We start from the raw sequence: 16,893 nt of genomic DNA, 5'->3' as shown, positions 1-16,893 counted from the left end.
AAAAAGGAAAAAATGTGTGTTAAAATGCTTATCTTGTTCGGATTTTTTTTTTTTTAAACACAAGTTAATCCGTATTCAGGACTGCAAATCCCTGCCGTGCATCTAACCCCAAGCATGAGAGGGGTAATTGATGGGTTGTGTAAATGTAAATTAGGATTCATATAGGCCCAGTTTGTGCATTAAAATGTTTACTATTTGCCAACGGGTCTGACCTCACCTCCAGCACTCTCCTCATCTAAAAACACACATGACAGCTCTTAGGGAACCCCAAGGCTTAAATATACATGGAAATCAATATGTGGTGGGTAATAAGGAAAGGGATAAAGCATTGTGTATTCATCCTGATTTATAGCAGTTTTATTTTACCAAAGGATGCCTGTAATTGCTTGACCTCAAGCCAGAAAAAATGCAAAGTTCAGCAAATCAGACACTTTTTAACACTGGTGTTTGTAACTGGTGTGGGTTTGTAATTATCTGCTTGAGCACTGTGAGGTGAAAGGATTTGGAGGTCCAGGCTGATCCCTGAAGTCCAGGCTGATGCTATAGGTCCAGGCTGATGTCTGAAGGTCCAAGCTGATGTCTGAAGGTCCAGGCTGATGCTTGGAGATCCAGGCTGATGTCTGAAGATCCAGGCTGATGTTTGGAGGTCCAAGCTGATGTCTGAAGATCCAGGCTGATGTTTGGAGGTCCAAGCTAATGCCTGAGGCCCAAGCTGATGCCGGAGGCCCAAGCTGATGCCGGAGGTCCAGTCTGATGTTTGGAGGTCCAGGCTGATGTTTGGAGGTCCAGGCTGATGTTTAGAGGTCCAGGTTGATGTTTGGAGGTCCAAGATGATGTTTGGAGGTCCAGGTTGACTTTTGGAGGTCCAGGCTGATTTTTGGAGGTCCAGGCTGATGCTTGGAGATCCAACCCTTCTCCTGACTTTTGTCCAAATCGTAGTCAATCCTGACACTATAACTCCTTGCCTGCAACCTTATGTCATTAACCTCTAGAAAGACATGTAGTGTAATGCCCTCTTTGCCCCATTAGGGACAGGATCAGGGACCTGCTGAAGATGAATGCTGGTTCATCTCGGACATTAGATCCAGCCGCTGCATCCTCTCCAGTAAGGACGCGGCACTGTGTTCCACCTTCGCAATAGACCTGAACCAATGTTATTCCGGCACTGCTTCACATTGCTCACTTTTACATTAGTTCATACCTAGGGAATTTTGTTTAACTTTAATGGATGGGCCTTTTTCCCTCTTTAATGTACCAGTTCAGTTACAAAAATGACACAGGGTTACCGCACAGCACACATATTAAAATTTAATGCGAAGTCGCGTCGGCGATGATGAATTAACGTACGGGCTTAAAATCAATATTGCGCCCGCAGAAGCGTCACTCTAAGCATCCCACCCTAGTAATGTCCTGGAGAATAGTGAGAAGTCAGCAGATTATCTGTGGGCATAAGGGAAGGCACTGTTAGGCTTTTCTCCCCAGACACACTGCCTGCTTACCAAGTCTGCAGCTCTGCCTTTGTTTACTTGTCCTATTCATTCATTCATTCATTCATTCATTCATTCATCCACCAGTGGATACTTCTCAAGCTCACCGTACTGAGTGCGAACACCTATTTGTCTTGCCCTGCTCACTCCCCGCACGTGTCTCACACCAGTGTGCACCACTCTTTACAATGTGTTCCCCCACATTTCTGCAGTTGAAGCATTAGCTCAGTGGCATCGTATGAATAATTTATGACAGGAACATTTTGCTAACAGACAGCTGACTAAAGAAGAGTAAAGCATACATTTCCCTCACTACATCCAGAAAGCCTTTTTTCAGCCTATTATAATGGGTATATGTGAATGACTGAGCTATAGAATCACAGTGGGGCTTCCTCTTTCCTGGAGATATTGAACTTAACAGCACTGTATGTATTCTGGGAAGAAAGTATTTATTATTACAGGGCTGTATGAAGAGCACACTTACAAGAATGTGCAATCCAGCCCTGTTCTTCTATAGTCATCTGTACCTGGAATCCAGCTTTCCATTATTTAATCTATCCAACCATCTACTTGAATCTGTGTTTTTGCCAGGATATTTTAAATGCCAATATTAACATACAGACCTCTTTTTCATTCACACTGCACTGTGAATCAACTTGAAAAATCACTAATCAACCTGAAAAATGTACGCCGCATCGCAGTACCTAGATTCCTGGTGCTGAAGGTACCTCACCATGATTCACCACAGCCAGTGTCCTTGCGAAAGATCATCGGATGGAGCAATTTTCTTCTGAGAGTCAAGTTCTGTACCAGTTAAGCCCCAAGCTTTGTATTTATAATTAATTTAGTGATAATTAGGTGGATAATTCTTAATCACAGATCCCCACGTCTTAATGAAAACACTGCAAATGGGTGTTCCAGCTTTGCGGGTGTTGTGCCGCAGGAATAGATTAATATTGTGGGAGACTGATTAATTGCAAAAATTGTATAAACTAAATAAAATGAAAAAGAACACGATCATCCGGTTTATGGTAAATTCACAGATATATGGAAGATCGATTGATTGAAATATGAACTCACTCTGGGATCATAGTGCCATGTAAACAAAGACTGATGCAGTTATGCATGTATACATATGACATGTCTGGCCCTTCACTTCTGCCAGCCCGTCACCCCTCTGACTCAGTGCATCTTCCGTTGTTACCCTTCGTTACGTCAGACACTGAAAGGTGACCCTTGCCTGCAGTGGAGCAAAACCACTTTGAACCGGCCTCTGTTTGCTGAACTCGTGACCATACAGACCGCAGGTCCCAATTCTGAGGGAATCTCGTGCCGCTTGCAGACCTCTGTCTCCATGCTCCTCGATTACCTGTCTTTGGACCTTTGGGTGATTTGCTTCAGGTTACGAGAGTGTATTTCATAAAAAGGCATCATAAAATGCCTGAGACTCACCTCGAAAGTTAGTCTAAAATCTTAATGTGTCACGTATTTATGTTTAATTTTATTCTAAATTAATTACTGTATCTAAATGAAACGGTGTAAGTATAGTCCCTTAAAGGTATTTGTATAAATGCTTCAAAATATAAAAGATTCACAGACTTCAGGTCAAGTGATCACCATCGCCTTAAGAAATGCGTTCCCAGAACATAAAATCCTCTGTGTATACGAGCTACAGGATTCAGTACGAGGGACACAGATCACCTAATAACAGCCATCAGTGATAGAAAATCACTAAACACAAACCTGTTCATTACCAGGCTTGCTTTCAATGGATTCATACACAAACTTTCAAACAATCTCTCTACCATTATTATTATTATATATAATAATAATCATAATAATAATAATAACAACATGGCTAGTGCCCCTGGTTGTACTGTAGTGATTCTGTGAGTGACACGCAGGGTTGTCGGTGGGGGGGGGGGGGGTTGGTTTGCCTTGCTTTTTTATCTGCGGGGGGGGGGGGGATGCCTCTCTTTTCCCCATTTTTGAGCTTGCCGCTTGCTGATATTAAAAGCATCACAGTGCCCCCAGTAGAAGGTGAATCAGGCCCCTCCCTCCTGTGGGGGGGGGGGGGGCCTTCGGCCAGCGGTGGCTGCACTCTTCGCACTCTTAGTGAACAGACTGCCGCAGACAGCTCGCATCTGCGCATTTTCACCAGGGACGACGCAGCACGTTATTCTGAATGCGTTATACAGTAGGTATGCCGAAGGTATGACAGGATACAAACATGGCAGCCGCTCACAGGATTACAAGCTGACGCATTCGGTCTTCCTGGCCCCCAGGGTGTCGGGGGGGGTCTGTAAAGCATGTGATCCTCACACCACCCACCGAGCAGGCAATGCGTCATATTTACTTATTGGTGTAGCGGATAGGTGTGACAGTGTTAATCAAAAGGGGGGCGGGGGGGGGGAGACGACGTGTTTGGGAGAAAGAAAAAAGCCCCACAGACCTCAAGACAGCTGCCAGCCTTAGTGACGTTATGCAGATATATTAGGGACGTGGATCTGATATGAAAAAAGCTGCAATTTAGAGTCATTACCTTAAGAGTCTCAAAGTCTCAAATGCAGGACTTACTACTATCAGAACTCCAGCATTCCAGATTACCTTCCTATAATATCAATTATTCCATCGTAACATTAGCCTTATAATTAAGAACAGATTACCTTAGAGTAAACACGTTATCTAAATTAAGCACCGTTTAGATTAAAATCATTGTTCTTCATGGTAAACACTTAATTCTCTCATTGTGTTTTAATTGCCACTTGATTCCAGAATTTACTGCAAAAGACCAACATCCCCAGACAAACAAATTTAGTCTTTACTAATGTTTAATGCCTATGGTGGGTTGTATTTTTAGTGTGTTATTTTCAAAATGTAAAACTCAGTGAAAATGATTCCCTTTTGAATCAGTATGTCTATTGAGCCGTGATGGAAGCGCCATCTTCATAACAATGGATGCCTACATAATTTTAACATTTATTTGAATTCTGAAGTAGGCACCTAGACTTTACATTAAATCTGTTTACATTTAGGAGAAAATGATTAAATTCAGTTTTTAAGAAGCATGAGTCTCTTCTACCTTTGACTTACTTATTTTTAGTGATTTATGTGATGCCTGATGTACCACTGCCATGGGAATGAGTAATATTCATGTACAAGAAAATATAAATTAAGTGATATATAGAACTGGTGCCTCACTAAGTTTGATTTCCTTCATTTTATACTGTTAGAACACAGAAATAGCAGTGTCCCATAAATATTTAATGAACACAAGAAGAGCCCATTAAAACACTTTAATGCATAATTGTTTTTGTAATTGTTTAACCAGTCTGAACCGTGTGGCCCTTGTGTTCGTTCACTGGAAATATTTTTCTGAACATTTCATTTACTTAGCTCCTAAATACAAATTAAAACATATATAATTATCTGAATATAATTCTGTCCTCTGAGGTTGTTTGTAATAGCAATAGCTTTGGGCTAGCAGATCGCATTCGCTATTCTGCGTTTTAAACTGTGTGTTTTAAAATAATTTAAAATACATTCACAGTGACTTTTGTTAAATTGCCAGGGAAGCAGTTGCCTTCATTAGCATTCGAGGGGAAACTGGAGAGCGCAGCTCCGCTCACTGCATACAGCACTTCACTGTAAGCTAAAGCTAAGTACCTTCCTCACTTTGAGTATTTAATACTCCGCAGCATGATGCTACTTTTCAACCTGGTCGCTTCACTGCAGCCTGCATATTTTGAACATACCTGTATTCATTTTAGCCCTGATTCATAGTTCAACGTGGATCTTGAAAAAGTGAACTAAGGCAGCCACTGCATTTTCATTACGTTTTAATTGTCCTTATTTATTTGGCAATCTTTCTTCTGACGCCATATATTTTAAGCCATTGGCCTGGTTATAACATATTACATGGTTGCATTGCTGGTATTGAAATCTGTGGAATCCCTTTGTGTAACAGACCTAGTGTGCCTTGACTGAATCTCATCCCATCAGTCGACAGTTTCCATTGCATGCTTGGCAGGAATTTGCCGCAATATTGTCATATTTATACACAAGTATACTTACTTGGGCCCTATTGCTGGCATCTGTCTGGCCTCCTAAAATTCAGACAGCTGGTCAATTCACACTCTCTCTCCCCCCCCCCCCCCCCCACCAAAGTCAGCTGGAAAATGGTCCATATTTCTTCAGCCTCGTAGCACATGCTACCATTCACCCAGTCAAGTCAGTGATTAACATTAAACAATTTAGTCTGAACTTCACCAAAAGCACAATAAACATAGAGCTGTGGCCACAGTTCTGTGAAACTGAGAGCCTATTTAAAAATGCGAATACGTATTAGTGACCCTTAATTTAAACAGCACTACTTGTCCTGAAATGCGACACCTACTGAAAATTATTTTACGCACAGCTTAAAATGTGGTGTTATGGAAATGAAATTAGTGCAGGAATCGCTAAAAGCCATTCTCCCAGTGATCCTTCCTGGAGGTATGTATCACTGTCTCATTACGTATCTGCTGAACCTGTGACCTTTAATGTGAAGGGATTGATGTTGTGTTCGCCAAATAAATAAACATACTCCAAAGCAATGAGATACCTTCGGCTGATTAATAGACTACTTCATGGAGAGTTAACATTATTATTGCTTGCATTTCCTGTAAATTGGAAAAAAAGTATGCAGACTGCTTTCCTAACACCGCACAAAACAGACCGGTCATTAATCTGCTCCTTTATTACATTTGTTAGCCTTGCATTGATGTACAATCCCTCCCCTCTTGAGCAACGAGGAATCCCTCAACGAATAAAGCTGAAAAAGAAAAAAAACAAAATCCATTTTCTAGAAGATACTCATGCTGTTTTGTCACAAATATACACCGATAGCTTACACAGAGAGACTGTTCATTGCCCCAGACTAATCTAAACCGGTATCAGTGCTATTGGGAGGAAAAAAAAAATGGCACGTCAAGGAACAATGTAATCTCCTAATTATCCTTTGGCACCATGGGGTTGTGCTTGATGACACATTTCTCATAATAAATATATGAGATAGGTCTCGTAATTCACTGTATTAATTAAAACATGGAAGAAAAATGTTCACTGTAAATCCACGTCCACGATGCGTACAGAACGATAACTCTGTTTGTCTTGTCACTGACTGCTACATACTAAGTGCCCCCCACCCCCCGGATCTGGGCTAGTTCCCCACAGGTTTATCTGTGTAATGTTCATAAAATGAATGTCCTGCCACCTGTATTGTCCCAGCACTGAATAATTCCCTCGAAATCTACTGTACGTCAGAAGCGGCACAGACAGCCCATGGACAGGACATCGTTAGAACTGCCGGCGTCTCTGTGGAATTTGGGTCTGCCTGAAAATTGAATAGCTGGCCCCAGTTTTTCTCCCAGTATCCCGCGTGTCCTCCTCCTGTTCATGTTATTTCCACTAAACATATGATATAAATATATGCATAGCAGACAAATAAGCACATATTGGGAATAAGGTGGATTGAAATGTCTTTTAAAATTGATCGTATTTTCTGATGCTAAAGATACACAATATCGAATACTGAGTATCAGCAACATTTATCATGTTCCAGTCGCGGTTAACTAAGCGGGGTAATTGTGCCCCGCCCTCAAGCAGTGATTGGCCGCTGGGCTTGCTGAGGTAATTGACCACGGCCTATATGGACACTGAGATGAACCAGAGCACTTCTGCTGCAGTCACAGTCAATGGCAGCTTTTTAAAGACTGATGTTACTTTTTACTCTTGCTATTGCTAAGTGTCGGGTTAGGAAAAGAGGACCAGAGAATAACTTTAACCATCGATTTTGGGGGGCCATATGTGGATCAGCAAGATAGGATGTTGGTTTGAATCCCAGGCAATTGACTGAACCCCAAATTGCTCCACAGCTACTGGCTGACCCTGTTCTCTGTGACCCCCAAACTTGCTCTCACCTGCAAGATGAGACAAAACGATGCCACCCCCCCCACCCCCCAACAGGGATGAAGGAAGTATCATTACTGGACCCAAAGACCGCAAATTTCTACCAGAAGTTGTGCCCCGTTTCCCCACCTATGACTCCACAGCCAACATCAGGAGGTATGCTAACACCACATCTCCCGGCCCACATCTCCCAGCCCACATCTCCCAGCCCACATCTCCCGGCCCAATAGCGATGCATCTTCCTTTCATAATTGCACTTTAAAATTCAGTATCCACCATCATTACTTACCCCTATCCTGTTTGTCCCTCTTTTTTTTAAATCATTATTCATCATTAATGAGGATTAAACAGAAGTTATGGGTAATTCTGCAAGTGAGGGGTTGAAGAAATGTAACCATAAAATGGGCCACTTCCATTTGCATAAAGTCGGTAAGGTGAATTACTGGACTATATCATTATTGCTGTTGTTAAAGATGATATGTTTTAATGTAGCCATTTGAGCACCGTACTAGGCCGCTCAGAATGGCCGTCCAACACATTCCACAGTTAACGTTACGCTGAGACACAGCCGGCTATTTAACAGATCTGCTTTAACAGGATTTTTCATTATGGTTAAAACGGTAATGCTCATTTCTCTAAGTGTCTTACTATCATCTTCTATTGAACGATTTTAAAATTTGTTAGCAAAACTATATAATTCCCCAGCTGATGTGCTAAAACATGCATTTCATCAATGCCGGAGTATTTTGCAGAAAATAAAAAATAAAATGAAAAAACGGTTCTTTGGAGTTCACCTGTATAAAGGCGTAGTATATACTGATTTTATCCAATAAAGAAACATGATGCTGTCAACAATCTCACTCCCAGAGGAATTTCATAGCTAAGCATTCAGAACACTGAATAAATGTCAGGTTTTGGAGGAAGCATTAAATTGGTGGCACATTAAAAAGTGAGCTTCAGGCAAACCTCTTTGTAATATCCTCACAGAGGCTGGGCTTTTGGCTGGATTGCACTGACTGGACCACTGTGGCAGCTCGTTAGATCTTTCGCCCACCGTTCTCCCCGCAAAAACCCGGCATGAAGAGATTTGTCTAGAGAAAACTCAGCCAGACCTTGAAGCCTGTTTGCTTAGTATATGCAAATTGAGCCATACTTCCAAAAAAAAGTCAACGGCACATAAACCACAAAGTACTGCTACAGAAATGCAGTACCTGTTACGGGGAGCTAAGGCACCCATTGAATCTGTCATTTCAAAAGTATATTTCCTTCCTTTTGCAATTAAATATAATTTGGCTCTACAATCATAGATGACAGTCGGATGACAAAGATGACAAAAATGAAGTCTGGGAATATTAAAATACCTACAGCATTTTCCCCAACTATTTTGGCATCTTGTGGAGCTTGCACATCAATTTGCAAACAGATTATGTCTGTGACTGGAGACAGTAAACTAAGGAATGCAGTATGCATTCAGGTCAGTCTGTTAGGGGCGACATTCAGGTAACAAACGAGAAGAGAAAGACCCATTTTTTCCTCCCTAATTTCCAAACAAAGACACCACAGAAGAAGGAGAATATTACATACAAAAAAAAAAAACATCCAAGGCCCATAAATTAGAGATATTACATCTATCAAGGAAGTACCTATCAAAATATTGTGGGAAAAATATTTAAACCAGACGTGCCATCAATAAAACAAGCCTAAAAGAGCGGATTGTTACCTTGACATCTGTTTGGCAGCGGTCAGCTGTTACTTTTCTCCAGACCTTGAAGAATAATGAATATTACTCCCACTGCATTGCTAAAAACGTTAACTCCATAATGCCTAAATCAGCATGGAGGGCATATGGTACTTTGCTTAAAGAGCTTGGGGCATCTGGGACTTGTGAATGGAGGAAACGCAGCTCGGCGAGGCAAAGTCAGGACCGATGGAGACAGAGGGAAAAGTGCTTTGTATCCATAACTGAGCTTAATGGAGTATTAGATGTGTTATATTACACATTACACAAGGAAAGTGAGAATTTTAGCCTTATTTAGTCAAATTTCCATCCATACAGCCCTCCATCGATCCTCCAAATGTTCATCCACTTTACGGGCAGCCCATCGTAGGTAGTGTAAAAACAATTTTATGCATTGATTGACTGGGATTCACATTGCTTAAAAATGACAAACTAGCCTTTCTTTAGAGAGATATGGATTTGAACGAGAGCTACTATTTCTGACAAGGAAATGCAAATGAATTGAGGCAGGGGTGCGTGAAACTGGTTACAGGGGGATTGTGGGATATCACGGTGGGACCCCACATGACCAAGGTCACAAGTGCCCACGGTGTTTATTGTCTGGCAGTTCACCTTGGTTTAACGGGCGTATGCGCATAACGCAGGGGAGCGCAGATGGCATTTAACTCTTGGTGTGCCACTGAGTGTGCCAACTGGACCAGCTGGCGCTGAATGGTGTTGGAGAGCTGAGGCCATTAATCTTCCAGCTCTTGTCTTACCACGACCGCATGCAGAAGTGCCCTGTAGGACTGATTTATCGATGGCAGGGTGTATAACCACTGTCTTAGACTGAGGGACAAGACAGAGCCTTCTAAATGAATTAACTACTCTATTCAGAGAACAGGCAACAAACCATACCTGCCCTGTGTAACATAATTAGCTATGTAACAATCCGCAGAAAGATGAACAGATAAATAAACTCGTTCTGTTCAGTCTTCATTCCCCAGTTAGGTCCTTAGTTTACAGAATTACACAATTAGATTACAGGATTTACAGAAATTCAGGCCACACCTGAATCATAGCTACTTCCATACCAGACCGGTTTACATTATTAATGTGATGTTTTTAGTTAACTCTGCCATAAAAACACGCCGCTAAAATTAAAACCACCACTCTGCCAGCACGGTCTGCGAAACCAGGCAGCATATTTCGTGAAAAGGAGACCAGCGGCAGAACTTCTCGGCAGTGCTACGCCTAACTGCACCGCGTCTTCCATGTCTCGGGCCCTCTTTTAACGATTAAGGCATCTTTGTTTCTTCCATCTCCTTGTCATCACTCCATCCCAAAAGGCCGGGTCTGACTTGTCACATAAATGCTAACACGGCACGGCTATCCCTATTTACGACTTGGTGCAGTACTGTTAACGATCACCACCAATTATCGCTAATGCCCATTAGCGTAGTGCAATGTTTATTTTAAATGCAGAATTAATTGCACTGTCAATCATATCGGGCTGTCTATGCACATAAGTTTGCGTTTGTGTTCACATGCAACAGTATACAATGGATTTAAACATAATTAATATTGATTTAGAGGGTTCTGGAGCCATGCCCACACATATCCCTCTCCTTCCTGACAGTCAATTACGTTTTTATGAATTTGGCAGCTAGCATATGTAGCTCTCCCTGAAGCTTACTTACGATTTAAATCAGGAAGAACTTTGTGTGTGTTTTTTTTTTTCCATAGTGGTCCCTGGTTTAGATGCTTATTTATACATCGTGACAGGTAGAAATAACTGGAAATGTTTATAATCTACTGCTTTGGTGGGTTATAAATATTTAACGAGCAAAATTTCCATAGCCCTTTTTTTTTCCAGCATAACAAAGCAATCAGGATTTGTGGCTGCAGCCCCTGCCAGTCACCATTCTTGTTTATAGCTCTTGGTGTAATTCCATCAGAATGTCAATTATCGCTTATTTGTGCGCATGCATGGATGCTAAGAGACGAAACGGCCGCAAAAGAGATTGTAGCTCAGCTGCGGCGCATTAATTTCCTCTGTCTCTAAAACTGTGGCGGTAATTTTGTTCCTTGGAGACCTGGTATCACCCTGGCAGAGTGAAAAGCGCTTGTAGGCAAAAAAAAATTGTTCTCCTTCAAATGACCTTGTAAAAAGGCAAACCTTCTACAACTTTTCCTTCCGTTCCATTATTTCTGGTAAACAGAAAGCCTTCACTTGGGGTGAAAGTCACAATGGATTGGGGATGGTGTGCATTTAAAGATATTCTGTTTGTCATTAACTTGCTGAATGAATTTACTTAAAAAATGTAATCCAATTTCTTGCCGATGCATTTTTTTTTATAGATATTATGGGTGCATACATATAAAAGAAAATTATTAACCTGTAGCTTGTGTGAAGCAAACATTTCAGAGGCATTTAGATCTAACTTATTGCTAAATTGACTTCTTCATGACAACTGCGGTAGTACAGTGACTCAGTGGGTAGGGAGTAAGGTAGCCTTGCACCTCGAGGTTTAGGGGGCTTAAATCCTGCCCTCCATTTTTATGTGTGAAATTTGTATTGCCTCCCAGTCTTCATGCAAGTTTCCCCCAAAAGCTTATCGTTACAGCAGTCATAGAGTCCTCAAACTGCCCACTGTGTGTCCCTGCCCTACCACAAACCGGCACCCGTGCCCCGCGCCCCGTGATGGACTGGCATCCCATCCAGGGTGCCCCCTGCCCTTTGATGGACTGGCATCCCATCCAGGGTGCCCCGCGCCCCGTGATGGACTGGCACCCCATCCAGGGTGCCCCCTGCCCTTTGATGGACTGGCATCCCATCCAGGGTGCCCCGCGCCCCGTGATGGACTGGCACCCCATCCAGGGTGCCCCCTGCCCTTTGATGGACTGGCATCCCATCCAGGGTGCCCCCTGCCCTTTGATGGACTGGCATCCCATCCAGGGTGCCCCCTGCCCTTTGATGGACTGGCACCCCATCCAGGGTGCCCCGCGCCCCGTGATGGACTGGCATCCCATCCAGGGTGCCCCGCGCCCCGTGATGGACTGGCATCCCATCCAGGGTGCCCCCTGCCCTTTGATGGACTGGCATCCCATCCAGGGTGCCCCGCGCCCCGTGATGGACTGGCATCCCATCCAGGGTACCCCCTGCCCTTTGATGGACTGGCACCCCATCCAGGGTGCCCCGCGCCCTGTGATGGACTGGCATCCCATCCAGGGTGCCCCGCGCCCCGTGATGGACTGGCATCCCATCCAGGGTGCCCCCTGCCCTTTGATGGACTGGCATCCCATCCAGGGTGCCCCGCGCCCCGTGATGGACTGGCATCCCATCCAGGGTGCCCCCTGCCCTTTGATGGACTGGCACCATCCAGGGTGCCCCCTGCCCTTTGATGGACTGGCATCCCATCCAGGGTGCTCCCTGCCCTTTGATGGACTGGCATCCCATCCAGGGTGCCCCCTGCCCTTTGATGGACTGGCACCATCCAGGATGCCCTAAACTTCCTGGGATATACAACCATTTATTCTTTAATCTCCACATTAAAAGACAAGGAATAGTAATAAATAGGTGTGTAGCATGATACACTGAATTAAATTAAATTAAATATTATTTACTTAAAAAAAATGTTCCTGAAGATCTGCAAATTGCAGATGGAGTGAAATGTTCTAAAGAGTAACAGACTCACTCTGCTGCGTGATGCTGGAGGGTGATTAGCGATGGCGATGCATTCCTCGCCCGTTTGTGTACTCGCTGTTATGTATCTGTCACTTTGGCAGTTTGCGTACGTCAGTCTAGATACAAGTGCCAGCTAAATTAATATCATGTAAATTTGCTTACGTCTCAGAGCTCATTATGGCTTTTGATAAAAAAACAAAACAAAACAATAGCGACTAAGTTTATAGGCATTTCAGCAGAACACGTCAAGTGCAGGAAACAGTTCAAATGACATCATGGTAAAAAAAAAAAAAATATGCTGTTTTCTCAAAAGCTTCATCTGTTATCTAAGCCTCATCAACAGGGGTGTCATTAGGGATTTTGGGCCCCATGAAGCATATTACATTCCAGATTTTTTACAGCTCCTGTCACTCAGGGAACCTTGGAATCATCCAAACTGCCCCCGCTACCTTTACGGCGCCCCTACTCATCGATGTCCCAAGTTGGAAAACTAGTTTGTGGGAGGAAAAAGATAAATGATACTTTACTATACTGGAAATTGTTGGCTGGGCCGAACACTTTCAATGATTGAATTTTATTAAGACGTCGGCTACTTGGCCAAAGCTCAGCAGGCTAATGCTAATTCTCACCATGTCGTCGACGGCATTTCCACAACTACGCCATCAGTTACTCGTTACATGCAAAACTCCTTACATTAAGCTGGTAATTTAATTGCCAGGAATCAGCATCCTACATCTGCGACATGTTCATGCAGAAATAACAATTAAACGGTTGGTTATATAAAAATGCGCACTAGCGGGAGCCTACTTATAGAAACAGAAGCTATTTCGTTTTGGTTTCCCCACTAAACTAGCGCACTGAGGAGACATCCTGCTGCCACCTGTACAAGCCGGGAACTGCATAATGACAAGGTAATTTTGTCATTATTATAAACGAGCTCTCGTTATTATCTCATTGTTGTGTTGTATTAACGAGGCACGGTCTTGTAATAACAGTGTAAAACACCTCCAGATTTTTTTTTTTGCCTGATCAACAGGAATGCGTCACATTGTTGAATGGGAGAGACTAAGAGGCCAAGATAGTCGCTGTAAGAAATAAATTAAAAACGACACACAGCTCTTAGCTGAATGCTAATTAAGCGCCAGTTTCCTTCCTCTCTAAAGCTCTTCTAAATTTCCATTGTCTGCCATCCTCTTTTTATAGATCTCTCTTAAGGGCTGATGGTTCTGACTTAAAATTAAGGTGATTATATGTTTAAACTAATGTTTTATTGATTAATGTGACACTAGAACATAAAAGAGTGACTGAAACTTCTGGATTATAATATCAATATTTTAATCCCTGTTGGGTATAAAGGAGAATATTCAATATTTCAATATGTTGGATTCAAGCTTATTTCCACTACAGTGATAGCGGTTGGAGTATTGTCTGTATGCTCAAGACATCATGACACAATACAGGGAATCAAATTAAATCTATTAGCTAAAATGCTTCAGTATGCAATTGGGGGCTGTTTCATTGGTCACTACATCCCAGTCTTACAATGTGTTTGACATTCTGCTTATCGATTTTTATTTCTTTTGTTTAAACCAGGGAACACAATGACTTTTCAGTTTGTTTTTAATATCTTTTTTTTCTATGCCTGCAATGAAATTCAGGTCTTGCAATCAGTATCTGTCACTGCACACCCTCAGGGTCTGGGAGTTCAAATCTTGCCCCCCACCCTCTGTTTTTGGAACTTCCATACTCTCCGAGATTTTCCATCCGCAGCCCAAATACATGCAGTTAGATGACCTGTCTAAATTGCCCATAGTGTGTGTGTGTGTGTGTGTGTGTGTATACACTGTGATTGACTGACTGGAGTACCTCAGTCTTGCACCTTAAAATGTCTGGGATAGGCTCCAGGGCATATGTTTATTCATACTGCATAAATCAAAATAAACATGAAAAGTACTTATGTGTGAATATACACATTCCAAAAACATGCTAACGGGCATCGTGAACACTGACCCATTACGCTGGCCCTCCACACCGTACGCCACGCCGAAACCCACAGCTCACACCGCCAGGGACCATCTCAGCCCGCCTTTACGGACGTCAAGCCAGTGCGTGGCACTGCTCTTCTGAAACAGAATGGCCAGAATCCTCATTCTCCATGCGTGAAAGATTCATCCAGGTTACACTGGCACTGCGTTCTGCATAAGTAAGCGATCGTCTGTAAATGTGTAGACTGTGTTTACCGTGCAGCTCTAGTGGGGTAAACGGATACAGCCGCTGCACTGCTGCTCGTCGGGGGCCGTTACGCTACAGTGAAGACGCAGCAGGATCTACGATGGCGCGCAGTTTATAATTCACTACCCGCAGTTCCTGACATTGACCAATGCGACGAGCAATACTTTCAGCTTAGTGTACATTATTCCTGGGTATATGTGTGCCCTGCAGGGGACGTTCATTGCAATTATCTGAACCGCCTTGATTAAGTGTGTTTGCAAGTGTGTGTTTGTTCATGTGTAGACTGGGTGGGGGCAGTAAAAAACTCACCCTGCTACAAGTTTAATATCAGCGCTACCAAGTAAGGAAGCAGAGGGGGCCTTTGCAAGGCACACAAGTTGAATTTTAAAGGTAATAACTTTAACAACCCCTTTTAAATTACAATTATGCAAACATATTATATATAAATATAATAATATAAATAAATATTAATTATTCTGGTGCAAACATGATTTCCTTTACAAGGCACAGGGGTAAATCTCAATACCAAGAACGCAATGACCATATTTGTGGTCTTGGCAAGACCGGTCTTGCTAACTTGCCTTCCAAGAACGAACGCGGGGCACAATGAATCATAGGATTGGTTTTGTTCAGCGAGGATGCAACTGATGTATCCTTGATATTTGTGGTAAAGCAAGACCAACATTTGGGGATTTTTAAGCGTCCCCTGTACTTGTTTTTAGTTTTGGAACTGCCAATGGAAGATGACATAAGACAAGTACAGGAAATCACAGGTACGGACAAGTGCGCATATTGAGATTCACCCACAGATTTTTGTTAGTAGAATACGAGCTTCTGGTTTTGGCGGGATCAAGAAGCTCTCTGTCCACCTCTGTCCATCACCACCATCTTTTTGTAATTCTCTTAATTTCTATCATTCCTTCGCATCAGAGCATGAGGCATTCAGGCAGAACGTGGTCGAATGTTTGTTGTAACAATGACACTGTTCAGATTGATTAGTGTAAAATTTAGCTTTGATCTGGTTAAGTTTAATCTAACGTGAAGTGATACATTGTGCCACAAAGCCTCAGTGATAATTCATAGTGCCTTCGCTCCTCATTTTCTTTGGATCATAATTAGTTTAGTCGAGATGAAAATAAACTGCAAAATCTGCTTAAACTAGAAACATCAAATGCACTGCATTTGTTAAACACGAATTCCTGACGGGTGGATAAAGGGAGACAAATGAAAGTTCCATTAACACATTTGTTAGTTATATTTAGGCTCAATCTCTGATTAATTGGATGTTTTCCTCAAACTTTCCACACTTATACTCCTCCTTCAAAACAGACTGTCTTTCATACAGGGGAACTTCAAAAGGTTGTTTGGCCTTACATGAGGAGATGATTATTTTCCAAGCAGCACCCTTTCATCCTTCAGTCAAGATTAAAAGAAGGCTGAATATCGTGCGTGGGCCCACTATCAGAGCTGTGGCCAATATTCCAGCCTAATTTACCAGCTTTGCATTTTGTTGCTTTTTAAAATTCAGTTAATTTCAAATCCTCTCATTTAATTTCCTCATCGGTCTGATGTCCTTTGGCAAAAATAAAGAGGGCATCTTTTAAAAAAAAAAGCATTGTTTTTAATGCACTGTACTAGCCTGTGATGTGATGAGCTCCAAAATAGCTCCTCACTGGGGCACAGGGTGACCCCCACACATCCAGAGGTGCATATTTTCCCGGTGTCCCTACAAGTCACCTCCCACAATCCAAAGACGGTTGCTGGATCGGTGTCTGTAAATTACCCATAATGCATCTGTATACGTGGCAGACCCGTGATGG

General features: G+C 42.6%; 1 long non-coding RNA gene across 2 annotated transcripts in view; it reads right to left on the bottom strand.

The window, feature by feature from the left end:
• Nucleotides 1–364: 364 nt before the first annotated feature.
• Nucleotides 365–16,893, bottom strand: part of LOC111844152 (uncharacterized) — a 61,058-nt gene continuing 44,529 nt past the window's right edge. The window contains exons 4-6 of one of the 2 annotated variants that reach the window (XR_002838321.1): nt 14,852–14,964; nt 9,157–9,201; nt 6,219–6,300 (exon numbers count right to left, since the gene is read on the bottom strand). This is a non-coding gene — a long non-coding RNA (uncharacterized lncRNA). Of the gene's footprint in view, nt 1,441–6,218; nt 6,301–9,156; nt 9,202–14,851; nt 14,965–16,893 lie in introns of those variants that run through there. The other variant, XR_002838322.2, reaches the window with a different exon arrangement.

The sequence above is a fragment of the Paramormyrops kingsleyae genome, chromosome 9 (genome assembly GCF_048594095.1).
Source record: "Paramormyrops kingsleyae isolate MSU_618 chromosome 9, PKINGS_0.4, whole genome shotgun sequence".
In the NCBI taxonomy this organism is placed as follows: Eukaryota; Metazoa; Chordata; class Actinopteri; order Osteoglossiformes; family Mormyridae; genus Paramormyrops; species Paramormyrops kingsleyae.
Note: the sequence above shows the minus strand (reverse complement) of the source record. Positions and strands in the feature narration are given on the sequence as shown.